This window comes from Oncorhynchus mykiss, chromosome 2 (genome assembly GCF_057628025.1).
Source record: "Oncorhynchus mykiss isolate SJ-2025 chromosome 2, ASM5762802v1, whole genome shotgun sequence".
Taxonomy (NCBI): domain Eukaryota; kingdom Metazoa; phylum Chordata; class Actinopteri; order Salmoniformes; family Salmonidae; genus Oncorhynchus; species Oncorhynchus mykiss.
The window spans coordinates 3,674,808-3,685,825 of NC_143023.1; the positions used below are offsets into that span (position 1 = coordinate 3,674,808).

At 47.9% G+C, this 11,018-nt stretch overlaps 1 pseudogene; it reads right to left on the reverse strand.

The window, feature by feature from the left end:
- Positions 1–2,634: 2,634 nt before the first annotated feature.
- Positions 2,635–9,617, reverse strand: LOC149984760 (single-strand DNA endonuclease ASTE1-like; annotated as a pseudogene).
- Between the last annotated feature and the right edge of the window lie 1,401 nt (positions 9,618–11,018).

Consider the following 11,018-nt stretch of genomic DNA (forward strand, 5'->3'; position numbering starts at 1 on the left):
ACCGTGGTGGTGATGTGGGCTAACATGGTGGTGGTGGTGTGGGCTACCATGTTGGTGATGGTGTGGGCTACCATGGTGGTGGTGGTGTGGGCTACCATGGTGGTGGTGGTGTGGGCTGCCGTGGTGGTGATGTGGGCTACCATGGTGCTGGTGTGGGCTACCATGGTGGTGGTGGTGTGGGCTACCATGGTGGTGATGGTTTGGGCTACCATGGTGTTGATGGTGTGGGCTACCATGGTGGTGATGGTGTGGGCTACCATGGTGGAGGTGGGTATGGGCTACCATGGTGGTGATGGTGTGGGCTACCATGGTGGTGATGGTGTGGGCTACCATGTTGGTGGTGGTGTGGGCTACCATGGTGGTGATGGTGTGGGCTACCGTGGTGGTGGAGGTGGTATGGGCTACCATGGTGGTGGTGGTGTGGGCTAACGTGGTGGTGGTTTGGACTACCATTGTGGAGGGGATGTGGGCTACCATGGTGGTGGTGTGGGCAACCGTGGTGGTGGTGGTGTAGGCTACTTTGGTGGTTGTGTGGGATATACCGTGGTGGTGGTGGTGGTGTGGGCTACTGTGGTGGTGTTGGTGTGGGCTACTGTGGTGGTGGTGGTGTGGGATATACCTTGGTGGTGGTGGTGTGGGCTACTGTGATGGTAGTGGTGGTGTGGGCTACCGTGGTGGTGGTGTGGGCTACCGTGGTGGTGGAGGTGGTGTGGGCTACCATGGTGGTGGAGGTGGTGTGGACTACCGTGTTGGTGGTGGTGTGGGCTACCATGGTGGTGGTGTGAACTACCGTGGTTGTGGTCGTGTGGGCTACCATGGTGGTGGTGGTGGTGTGGGCTACCATGGTGGTGTTGTGGGCTACCATGGTGGTGGAGGTGGTTTGGTATACTGTGGTGGTGGTGTGGGCTACCATGGTGGTGGTGGTGTGGGCTACCATGGTGGTGGAGATGGTATGGGATACCATGGTGGTGGTGTGGGCTACCTTGGTGGTGGTGGTGGTGTGGGCTACCATGGTGGTGGTGTGGGCTACCGTGGTGGTGATGGTGTGGGCTACCATGGTGGTGGTGTGGGCTACTATGGTGGTGGTGGTGTGGGCTACTATGGTGGTGGTGGTGTGGGATATTCTGTGGTGGTGGTGGTGTGGGATATTCCTTGGTGGTGGTGGTGTGGGCTACTGTGATGGTGGTGGTGATGTGGGCTACCATGGTGGTGGTGGTGTGGGTGGTGGTGGGCTCCTATGTTGGTGGAGCTGGTGTGGGCTAACGTGGTGGTGTTTGTGTGGGCCATCGTGGTAGTGGAGGTGGTGTGGGCTACCATGGTGGTGGTGGTGTGGACTACCATGGTGGTGGTGTGGGCTACCATGGTGGTGGTGGTGTGGGCTACTGTGGTGGTGGTGTGGGCTACCATGGTGGTGTTGTGGGCTACCATGGTGGTGGAGGTGGTTTGGAATACCGTGGTGGTGGTGTGGGCTACCATGGTGGTGGTTGTGTGGGCTACCGTGGTGGTAGTTGTGTGGGCTACCGTGGTGGTAGTTGTGCGGGCTACTGTGGTGGTGGTTGTGTGGGCTACCGTGGTGTTAGTTGTGTGGGCTACCGTGGTGGTTGTTGTGTGGGCTACCGTGGTGGTAGTTGTGTGGGCTACCGTGGTGGTAGTTGTGTGGGCTACTGTGGTGGTAGTTGTGTGGGCTACCGTGGTGGTAGTTGTGTGGGCTACTGTGGTGGTGGTAGTTGTGTGGGCTACCGTGGTGGTGGTTGTGTGGGCTACCGTGGTGGTGGTTGTGTGGGCTACCGTGGTGGTGGTAGTTGTGTGGGCTACCGTGGTGGTGGTGGTGTGGGCTACCGTGGTGGTAGTTGTGTGGGCTACCATGGTGGTGGTAGTTGTGTGGGCTACCATGGTGGTGGTAGTTGTGTGGGCTACCGTGGTGGTGGTGGTGTGGGCTACCGTGGTGGTAGTTGTGTGGGCTACTGTGGTGGTGGTGGTGTGAGCTACCGTGGTGGTAGTTGTGTGGGCTACTGTGGTGATGGTTGTGTGGGCTACTGTGGTGGTGGTTGTGTGGGCTACTGTGGTGGTAGTTGTGTTGGCTACCGTGGTGATGGTGGTGTGGGCTACTGTGGTGGTGGTGTGGGCTACTGTGGTGGTGGTGTGGGCTACTGTGGTGGTAGTTGTGTTGGCTACCGTGGTGATGGTGGTGTGGGCTACTGTGGTGGTGGTGTGGGCTACTGTGGTGGTGGTGTGGGCTACTGTGGTGGTGGTGTGGGCTACTGTGGTGGTAGTTGTGTGGGCTACTGGGATGGTGGTTCAAACATACATTTTCTTATTCCATTCAATTCTAATCCTAATCCAACCTAATATATTTCTCCCATTACCTTCTAAACATCCACCATTTTAAACGTTCCAACTCCATTAGATTATCAACCTCCTCCTCTAACAAACATAGTCAATATGCATCACACCTTACAGCAAACAACAATATAACATTCTACCATTTTACTGCACTACTTTAACTCCACTTTAATATTTCACAATGTTTATTTCACAATGTTTATTTCACAATGTTTATTTCACAATGTTTATTTCACAATGTTTATTTCACAATGTTTTCAACCTTTAACATTTAACATATTTAACCTTGAATTTTCACTTCAATAAACCTCAGTCACAATAAAAAAATAATAATTTACTCTCATTTTTCTTATTTTCTTTTAATCAATGTCAAATCTCTTATCAATGTTCTCTGTGCTCCATGTGTAAGTGAAAGGGGAAGCGCTTCATGAGTATGAGTGTATGCAAATGGGGCCTTCCTACCTATGCACTCTGTCACTTTAATGTCACAGAAAACAGTATATAACTCAACAGGTGGTCCCTATTTAGTGGTCCCTATATCTATAACTCAACAGAGCTTTATTGAATCTTTCCTTCCTCTTGTGACGGGACATTGGGACTTCAGTACAGCCTACTCCATCATCATCATCATCATCATCAAATTCTTCATCCTCCAGCGACAGAATCTGCAGAGGGGCCGTCAGGTTGTCCAGTGGTCTCAGCTTCCTGGAAGTTGAGTATGGACGCATGGCGTCCAGCATGGCTTTGTACAGCTGCCCAGATGAAGGGTCTTCCATCAGGAGAGAATCCGGGGTCACCCCCCGTCTCAGTTGGCCCACAAGCTGGTGCACCAGAGTGCCCTTGTACAGCCTAGACTCCAACAGGGAAACAACAGAGGGTTGAATTAGCTGTGTTGCTGCTGGGCTAGAATACAATGTAAAGGAATACCACTGGTCTACTCTAGAGGTTAGAGGTTAGAGGTTAGGGTTGTTTTAGGAAGGGACACCTTACCAGGCACACTGAGGCTCAGGTAGAGGGAAGCACAGCAGTTGGTTCAGGTCAAGGCAATCCCTCATGCAGCGCTTCCATTGGCTATAGGCGTGGACCACACCCAGGTCTGGACTCATAGCACGTCTCTGAATCAGCCCTCTCATCCTCTCCAACACTGGTTCCTCCTCTATAAACCCTGATACACAAGAAGGGGAGGAGTCATTGGCTGCACTTCACGTACTTTATTTATAAATTCCAAGTTGTGTGTGGCTGTGTGTGTGTTTTCATTCATGCTCTGGTCCATACCTCTCTGGCTCTTCCTCTGTCTGCAGAGCTCTCCAAACACAAGTCCTAGTAGCAGGGCCTGCAGGAGAGGAAGGTCTGGTCGGGGATGGGCGTGCCTCAGCCAGTAGTAGGTAACAGCCACAGGAAGTCCCAGGTGAAGTGGGAGACCATTCAAAGTGGACTGGGACATACCAAGGGTCTCCAAAAATACCTCACGCCGCTCAAAATATGGAGTCTAAGAAACAGAACAAAATAATGAGAATCAATTTCAGAATAAACAGCAGCATGTTTATATTATACTGCATACTATATCACGTCTACATACCTGATATACTGTATACTATATCACATGTCGACATACCTGATCCAGTGTGTCCAGCTGCAGCTGTTGTGCAGCACTGGGCAGGATGGCATTAACCTTGCTGCTGGTCAGGTTTGTTTCTTCCCTGTCATACTCCTCTACTTCCCTCCCTTCACCCAGCAGCAGCCCGTAGAATACCTGCCGTATGGGCCGAGAGGTGTTGTTCCCACTGGGTAAGCTGTGATCTTCCACTTGGATACCCTGTATCACTGGCCTACGCTGCAGAATGTATATCATGTAGGGGGGAAGTGTCCCGTTCGTCAACGGCAGCAGAGTCCAGTCTGGAAGGACACTCAGATGGTCTGGGAGAAGGCCGGCATCAGGAGCCTCGCCATCATTGAAGAAACACTCCAGGCTTTCGGGTTGAATCTGGTATGTTTCTATGCCCCGAGAGAGGGCCTGGAGGGCAGCATCCATGTTGTTTTCCCCATGACCAATGAGGAGGTGCACATTGTCCAAGGCCTCCTGCTTCTCCTGGAAACTGGCCAGCCATTTCAGCAACTTGTTGAAAAAGACAACCCCTTCCCAAGCACAAAAAAAAAAAACATATACAGTTAAAGTTTTTTTCACTTTTTCACAATTCCTGACATTTTTTCCTTGTAAAAAGGACTGTCTTTGGTCAGTTAGGATCACCACTTTATTTTAAGAATGTGAAATGTCAGAATATTTATTTATTTCAGCTTTTATTTCTTTCATCACATTCCCAGTGGGTCTGAAGTTTACATAAACTCAATTAGTATTTGACAGCATTGCCTGTAAATTGTTTAACTTCGGTCAAATGTTTACAGAAAACGTTTGACCTCTGTCATTGCCAACAAAGGGTATATAACAAAGTATTGAGATTAACTTTTGTTATTGACCAAGTACTTATTTTCCACCATAATTTGCAAATAAATTCATAAAAAATCCTACAATGTGATTTTATGGATTTTTTTTTCTCATTTTGTCTGTCATAGTTGAAGTGTACCTATGATGAACATTACAGGCCTCTGTCATCTTTTTCAGTGGGAGAACTTGCACAATTGGTGGCTGACTAAATACTTTTTTGCCCCACTGTACATACATACATACAAAACCCTAGTAGATATACAGGAGTAAAAACACACATACCCACCCTCGTAACACCCTGACCTGACCAAAATAATGAAGAAAACAAAGATAACTAAGGTCAGGGCGTGACAGATATATACATTTAATGTCTACTTTATTATATACTGTTTTATTTAAGTATATTAAATGTATTTTAAATTATCTAATTTGGGACACTTAATTAGTACTTACGCAAATGATTAATATATTAAATAAAGAGCAAAACAAATATTCTTTGAATACACTTTAGGTCTGTTATATGATTCTGTAGTATTTAAGTATACTTCAGTATACATATAATATATTAGTATATACTTTTTTCTTGGGTTGCTTCGAGATTGGGTTGCTTTGGAGAGTAGTCTTCCCACCTGATGGGAAAGCCCATCTTATCCAAGTTGACATAGTCGTTTCCTGCGATGGCGGCGAAGACTGGGAGAAGCCGTCTGTTGATGTTGAAGTGACTGCAGAAGCTTGTTGTGGTGTACCGCTTGCAGAGGATGTCATTTTGAGGACTCCCGCCTTGCACTGACGCTTTCATCCCACTTCAAACGGGACATGGGCAGTCACATGAAAGTCACTGTCATTGGACAGAACCGGACATTTTCACCTTTGAGCCAGTGAGGCTATTTCTTGGTCTGCCTCACAGATGCTGTACGAACGGAACCTTTAAGCTGGAGAGGGCCTGTTTGAAGACTTGTTTGACGAGGGTTGATATTTAGACTTCCCCCTTGACGCCCCCATGGACAAGTTGTTGGCTGTGTTGATCTTTGATTGAATTCGTTGGTGGAGAGTTTCAAACTTTTTGTCAGAGCCTTCATCTATAATCACATAAGGGTCAATGTCGCAATCTCTCAGAGCCTTAAAAGCATCAAGATCCCCTCCATGCTTCTGATCCAAACTTGAGTTAAAATAAAGCAAGTGGTAGAGATTACTGCCATCTATGATCAGCTTGGCGTTTCAGAAGTGATCATCTTTAAAAAAATAAAAAATAAACGTTTCATTTTCATCTATAAACCCGAGATGAGCTCCGTCTGGGATGTGATGTCTTTACAATTTAAGAGTTTCAGTCACAGGACTATTTATAGGATCATTACAATGGATGAGTTTTCATTTCGTTAACTTTTCCCTTTCGATACATCATATGTCCCTCGTGATCTCTTTATGGTCACTTCACCTGATGCTGAGTAGATCTGGGGTAGGCTGTCATTGTAAACAAGAATTTGTTCTTAAACGACTTGCCTAGTTTATCTATATATATATATACCACATTTGGTGCTGATTGGTCCAGCGGTTCTGTAGAAGAATGCATTTTAAACTAGTAAACATCATTGAAAATGTTTCAAAATACATCAAAAAGCATGTAATATTGCATGATCAGTTTGTTGCTGAGATCTGATATTTGGCAAGCGTGGTAAACAGTACAGAAGCACTAACCCTACATGTCATGTTGATATCATTTTCAGTTCATCTAAAACAATTGTTGTGTGTATTTACAATCTCCTTCTCCAAACAGATGAATCATTTACCTAGCTCTTATCAATAGCTCTTATCAATAGCTCTTATCAATAGCTCTTATCAATAGCTCTTATCAATAGCTCTTATCAATTTTGAACGTACAGTGCAAAGAATGTTATTTCTATCAGAACAAATAAAGTAGATACATTTATCCACTTGGAACAGGCAGGTTCACTCAACCTTATTCATGGTTTCCTTGCACTTAAAAGTGGGAGAATTATGATAGATTTAAGTCAAGGTCAGAATATGTCATGGCTGTAGACACACATTTCCGCCAAACGTTAATTTCTTTGATCTCCACAACAAATGGATAGCGGGTGTTATAGCATAATATTGTCATGTTTAAATTCAAGGTCAAAATACACAAAAAGAGAGAATGGTACATGAAAAAAGGAATTATGTTCCATTGAAGCGCGCTTAACTTGGTCTTAATCGGCCCTCATAGGAGGAATGTTTTATATAAAATGTTTTCTATTCCATCTGACTTGGAAATGAAACCTCGTAACAGACAAGCTGCTGCACACAATTGGTAAAAACTTGTTGGGTTGGTTGGTGTCTGGATCTGGAACCCAAAAGTGTCTGGGTTGGTTGGTGTCTGGATCTGGAACCCAAAACTGTCTGGGTTGGTTGGTGTCTGGATCTGGAACCCAAAACTGTCTGGGTTGGTTGGTGTCTGGATCTGGAACCCAAATCTGTCTGGGTTGGTTGGTGTCTGGATCTGGAACCCAAAACTGTCTGGGTTGGTTGGTGTCTGGATCTGGAACCCAAAACTGTCTGGGTTGGTTGGTGTCTGGATCTGGAACCCAAACTGGCTGGGTTGGTTGGTGTCTGGATCTGGAACCCAAAACTGTCTGGGTTGGTTGGTGTCTGGATCTGGATCCCAAAACTGTCTGGGTTGGTTGGTGTCTGGATCTGGAACCCAAAACTGTCTGGGTTGGTTGGTGTCTGGATCTGGAACCCAAAACTGTCTGGGTTGGTTGGTGTCTGGATCTGGAACCCAAAACTGTCTGGGTTGGTTGGTGTCTGGATCTGGAACCCATTAGGCCCTAATTTATGGATTTCACATGACTGGGAATACAGATATGCATCTGTTGGTCACAGAAACCTTCACAAAAACGTAGAGGAGTGGATCAGAAGACCAGTCAGTATCTGGTGTGACAAACCATTTGCCTCATCCAGCGTGACACATCTCCTTCACATAGAGTTGATCAAGCTGTTGATTGTGGCCTGTGGAATGTTGTCCAACTCCTCTCCAGTGGCTCTGTGAAGTTGCTGGATATTGGCGGGAACTGGAACACGATGTCATACTCGTCGACCCAGAGCATTCCTAACATTCTCAATGGGTGACATGTCTGGTGAGTATGCAGGCCGTGGAAGAACTGGGACATTTTCAGCTTCCAGGAATTGTGTAACAGATCCTTGAGACATGGGGCTGTGCATTATCATGCTGAAACATGAGGTGATGGGGGCAGATGAATGGCATGACAATGGGCCTCAGGATCTCGTGACGTTATCTCTGTGCATTAAACTTTCCATTGATAAATAGCAATTGTGTTCATTGTCCGTAGCTTGTACCTAACCATACTATAACCCCACCGCCACCATGGGGCACTCTGTTCACAACGTTGACATCAGCAAACCTTTCGCCCACGCAACGCCATGCCATACACATTGTCTGCCAGTTACCCAGAACAGTTGAAACCAGGATTCAGTCACAGCGTGCCAGTGGCCATCGAAGGTGAGCATTTGCCCACTGAAGTCAGTTACGTCGCCGAACAGCAGTCAGTTCAAGACCCTGGTGAGGACGACGAGCACGCAGATGAGCTCCCCTGAGAGGGTTTCTGACAGTTTCTACAGAAGTTCAGCAGCAAACCAACATTTTTATCAGCTGTCCGGGTGGTTTGTCTCAGATCATCCCGCAAGTGAAGAAGCCAAATGTGGAGGACCTTGGCTGGCGTTCACAAGTAGTATGCGGTTGTGAGGCCAATTGGACGTACTGACAAATTCTCTAAAACGACGCTGGAATCGGCTTATGGTAGAGAAATTAACATTCAATTATCTGGCAACAGCTCTGGTGGGCATTCCTGTAGTCAGCATGCCAATTGTACGCTCCATCAAAACTTGAGACATCTGTGGCATTGTGTTTTGTTGTTCCCCGCACAAGGTGCACCTGTGTAATGACCGTGTTTGCCTTTCACGCCAGCTACCTGGGTTTGCTTGTGTGCCCCGCCATTCGCTAGAGTATTATATGCATCTGTAGCGATTATGTAAACTTCAGTAAACACTTAATTTATTAAAACTTACCGCGCTTCTAATTGGATTCCATCGACAAGCTGTCTTCAAACTTGATGGGAAAGCCCATCTCATCCAAGTTGACATAGTCGTTTCCTGCGATGGCAGCGAAGACTGGGAGAAGCTGTCTGTTGATGTTGACTTGTCTGCAGAAGCTTGTTGTGGTGTACCGCTTGCAGGGGATGTAATTTTGAGGACTCCAGCCTTGCACTGATGCGTTCTGCCACTGAAAATGGGACATGGGAAGAAATCCAGCCTGGATGGCAAAAATATAAAAGTCACTGTCATTGGACAGGACCGGACACTTCCACTTTTGAGCCAAGGAGGCTATTTCTTGGTCTGCTTCAAAGATGCAATGCGCGAATGGCACCTTCAGGCTGGAGAGGACCTGTTTGAAGACTTGTTTGATGAAGACTGGCAGTAAACCTCTCTCCCGAAGCCCCATGGACAAGTTGTTGGCTTGGTTGATCCTTGATTGAGCTCGTTGTCGGAGAGTTTCAAACTTTTTATCGGAAAAGTCAGAGCCTCCGTCTATAATCACATAAGGTTCAATGCCACAATCTCTCAGAGCCTTAAAGAACTTGCAGACCTGGTCCTCAAATACATCATAATCCCCTCCATGCTGCTGATCCACACACGAGGTCAAATAAAGAGAGTGGTAGATATTACAACCATCTATGACTACCTTGCTGTTTCTGAAGCGATAATCTGTTAAAATCTCTCCATGATCACCTATAAAGCTGGTTAAACCCAAGACACCCATGATGTGATCTATCTAGGATGTGATGTCTTTCTAAGTGAAGAGTTTCAGTCACAGGACTATTTATAGGATCATTACAATGGATGAGTTTCCTTTTAGTTAAGTTTCCCTTTCAATACGTCATATGTCCCTCATGATCTCTTTATGGTCACTTCACCTGATGCTGAGTAGATCTTTATGGTCACTTCACCTGATGCTGAGTAGATCTTTATGGTCACTTCACCTGCTGCTGAGTAGATCTTTATGGTCACTTCACCTGATGCTGAGTAGATTTTTATGGTCACTTCACCTGCTGCTGAGTAGATCTTTATGGTCACTTCACCTGCTGCTGAGTAGATCTTTATGGTCACTTCACCTGCTGCTGAGTAGATCTTTGTGTGTGGTGTGTCTTTGGTGTGGGCTACCGTGGTGGTGGTGGTGGTGTGGGCTACCACGGTGGTGGTGGTGGTGGTGGTGGTGTGGGCTGCCATGGTGGTGGTGGTGGTGGTGTGGTTTACCATGGTGGTGGTGGTGGTGGTGGTGGTGGTGGTGGTGTGGGCTGCCATGGTGGTGGTGGTGGAGTGGGCTGCCATGGTGGTGGTGGTGGAGTGGGCTGCCATGGTGGTAGTGGTGGTGTGGGCTGCCATGGTGGTGGTGGTGGTGGTGGTGGTGGAGTGGGCTGCCATGGTGGTGGTGGTGGAGTGGGCTGCCATGGTGGTGGTGGTGGTGGTGGAGTGGTCTGCCATGGTGGTGGTGGTGGTGTGGGCTGCCATGGTGGTGGTGGTGGTGTGGGCTACCGTGGTGGTGGTTGTGGTGTGGGCTACAATGGTGGTGGTGGTGTGGGCTACCGTGGTGGTGGTGTGGGCTACCATGGTGGTGGTGGTGTGGGCTAACGTATTGGTGGATGTGTGGGCTACCGTGGTGGTGGTGTGGGCTACAATGGTGGTGGTGGTGTGGGCTACCATGATGGTGGTGGTGTGGGCTACCATGTTGGTGGAGGTGGTGTGGGCTACCGTGGTGGTGGTGTTGGCTACCATGGTGGTGGTGGTGTGGGCTAACGTATTGGTGGATGTGCTGGCTACCGTGGTGGTGGTGTGGGCTACCGTGGTGGTGGAGGTGGTGTGGGCTACCGTGGTGGTGGTGTGGGCTACCATGGTGGTGGTGGTGTGGGCTAACGTATTGGTGGATGTGTGGGCTACCGTGGTGGTGGTGTGGGCTACAATGGTGGTGGTGGTGTGGGCTACCATGATGGTGGTGGTGTGGGCTACCATGTTGGTGGAGGTGGTGTGGGCTACCGTGGTGGTGGTGTTGGCTACCATGGTGGTGGTGGTGTGGGCTAACGTATTGGTGGATGTGCTGGCTACCGTGGTGGTGGTGTGGGCTACCGTGGTGGTGGAGGTGGTGTGGGCTACCCTGGTGGTGGTG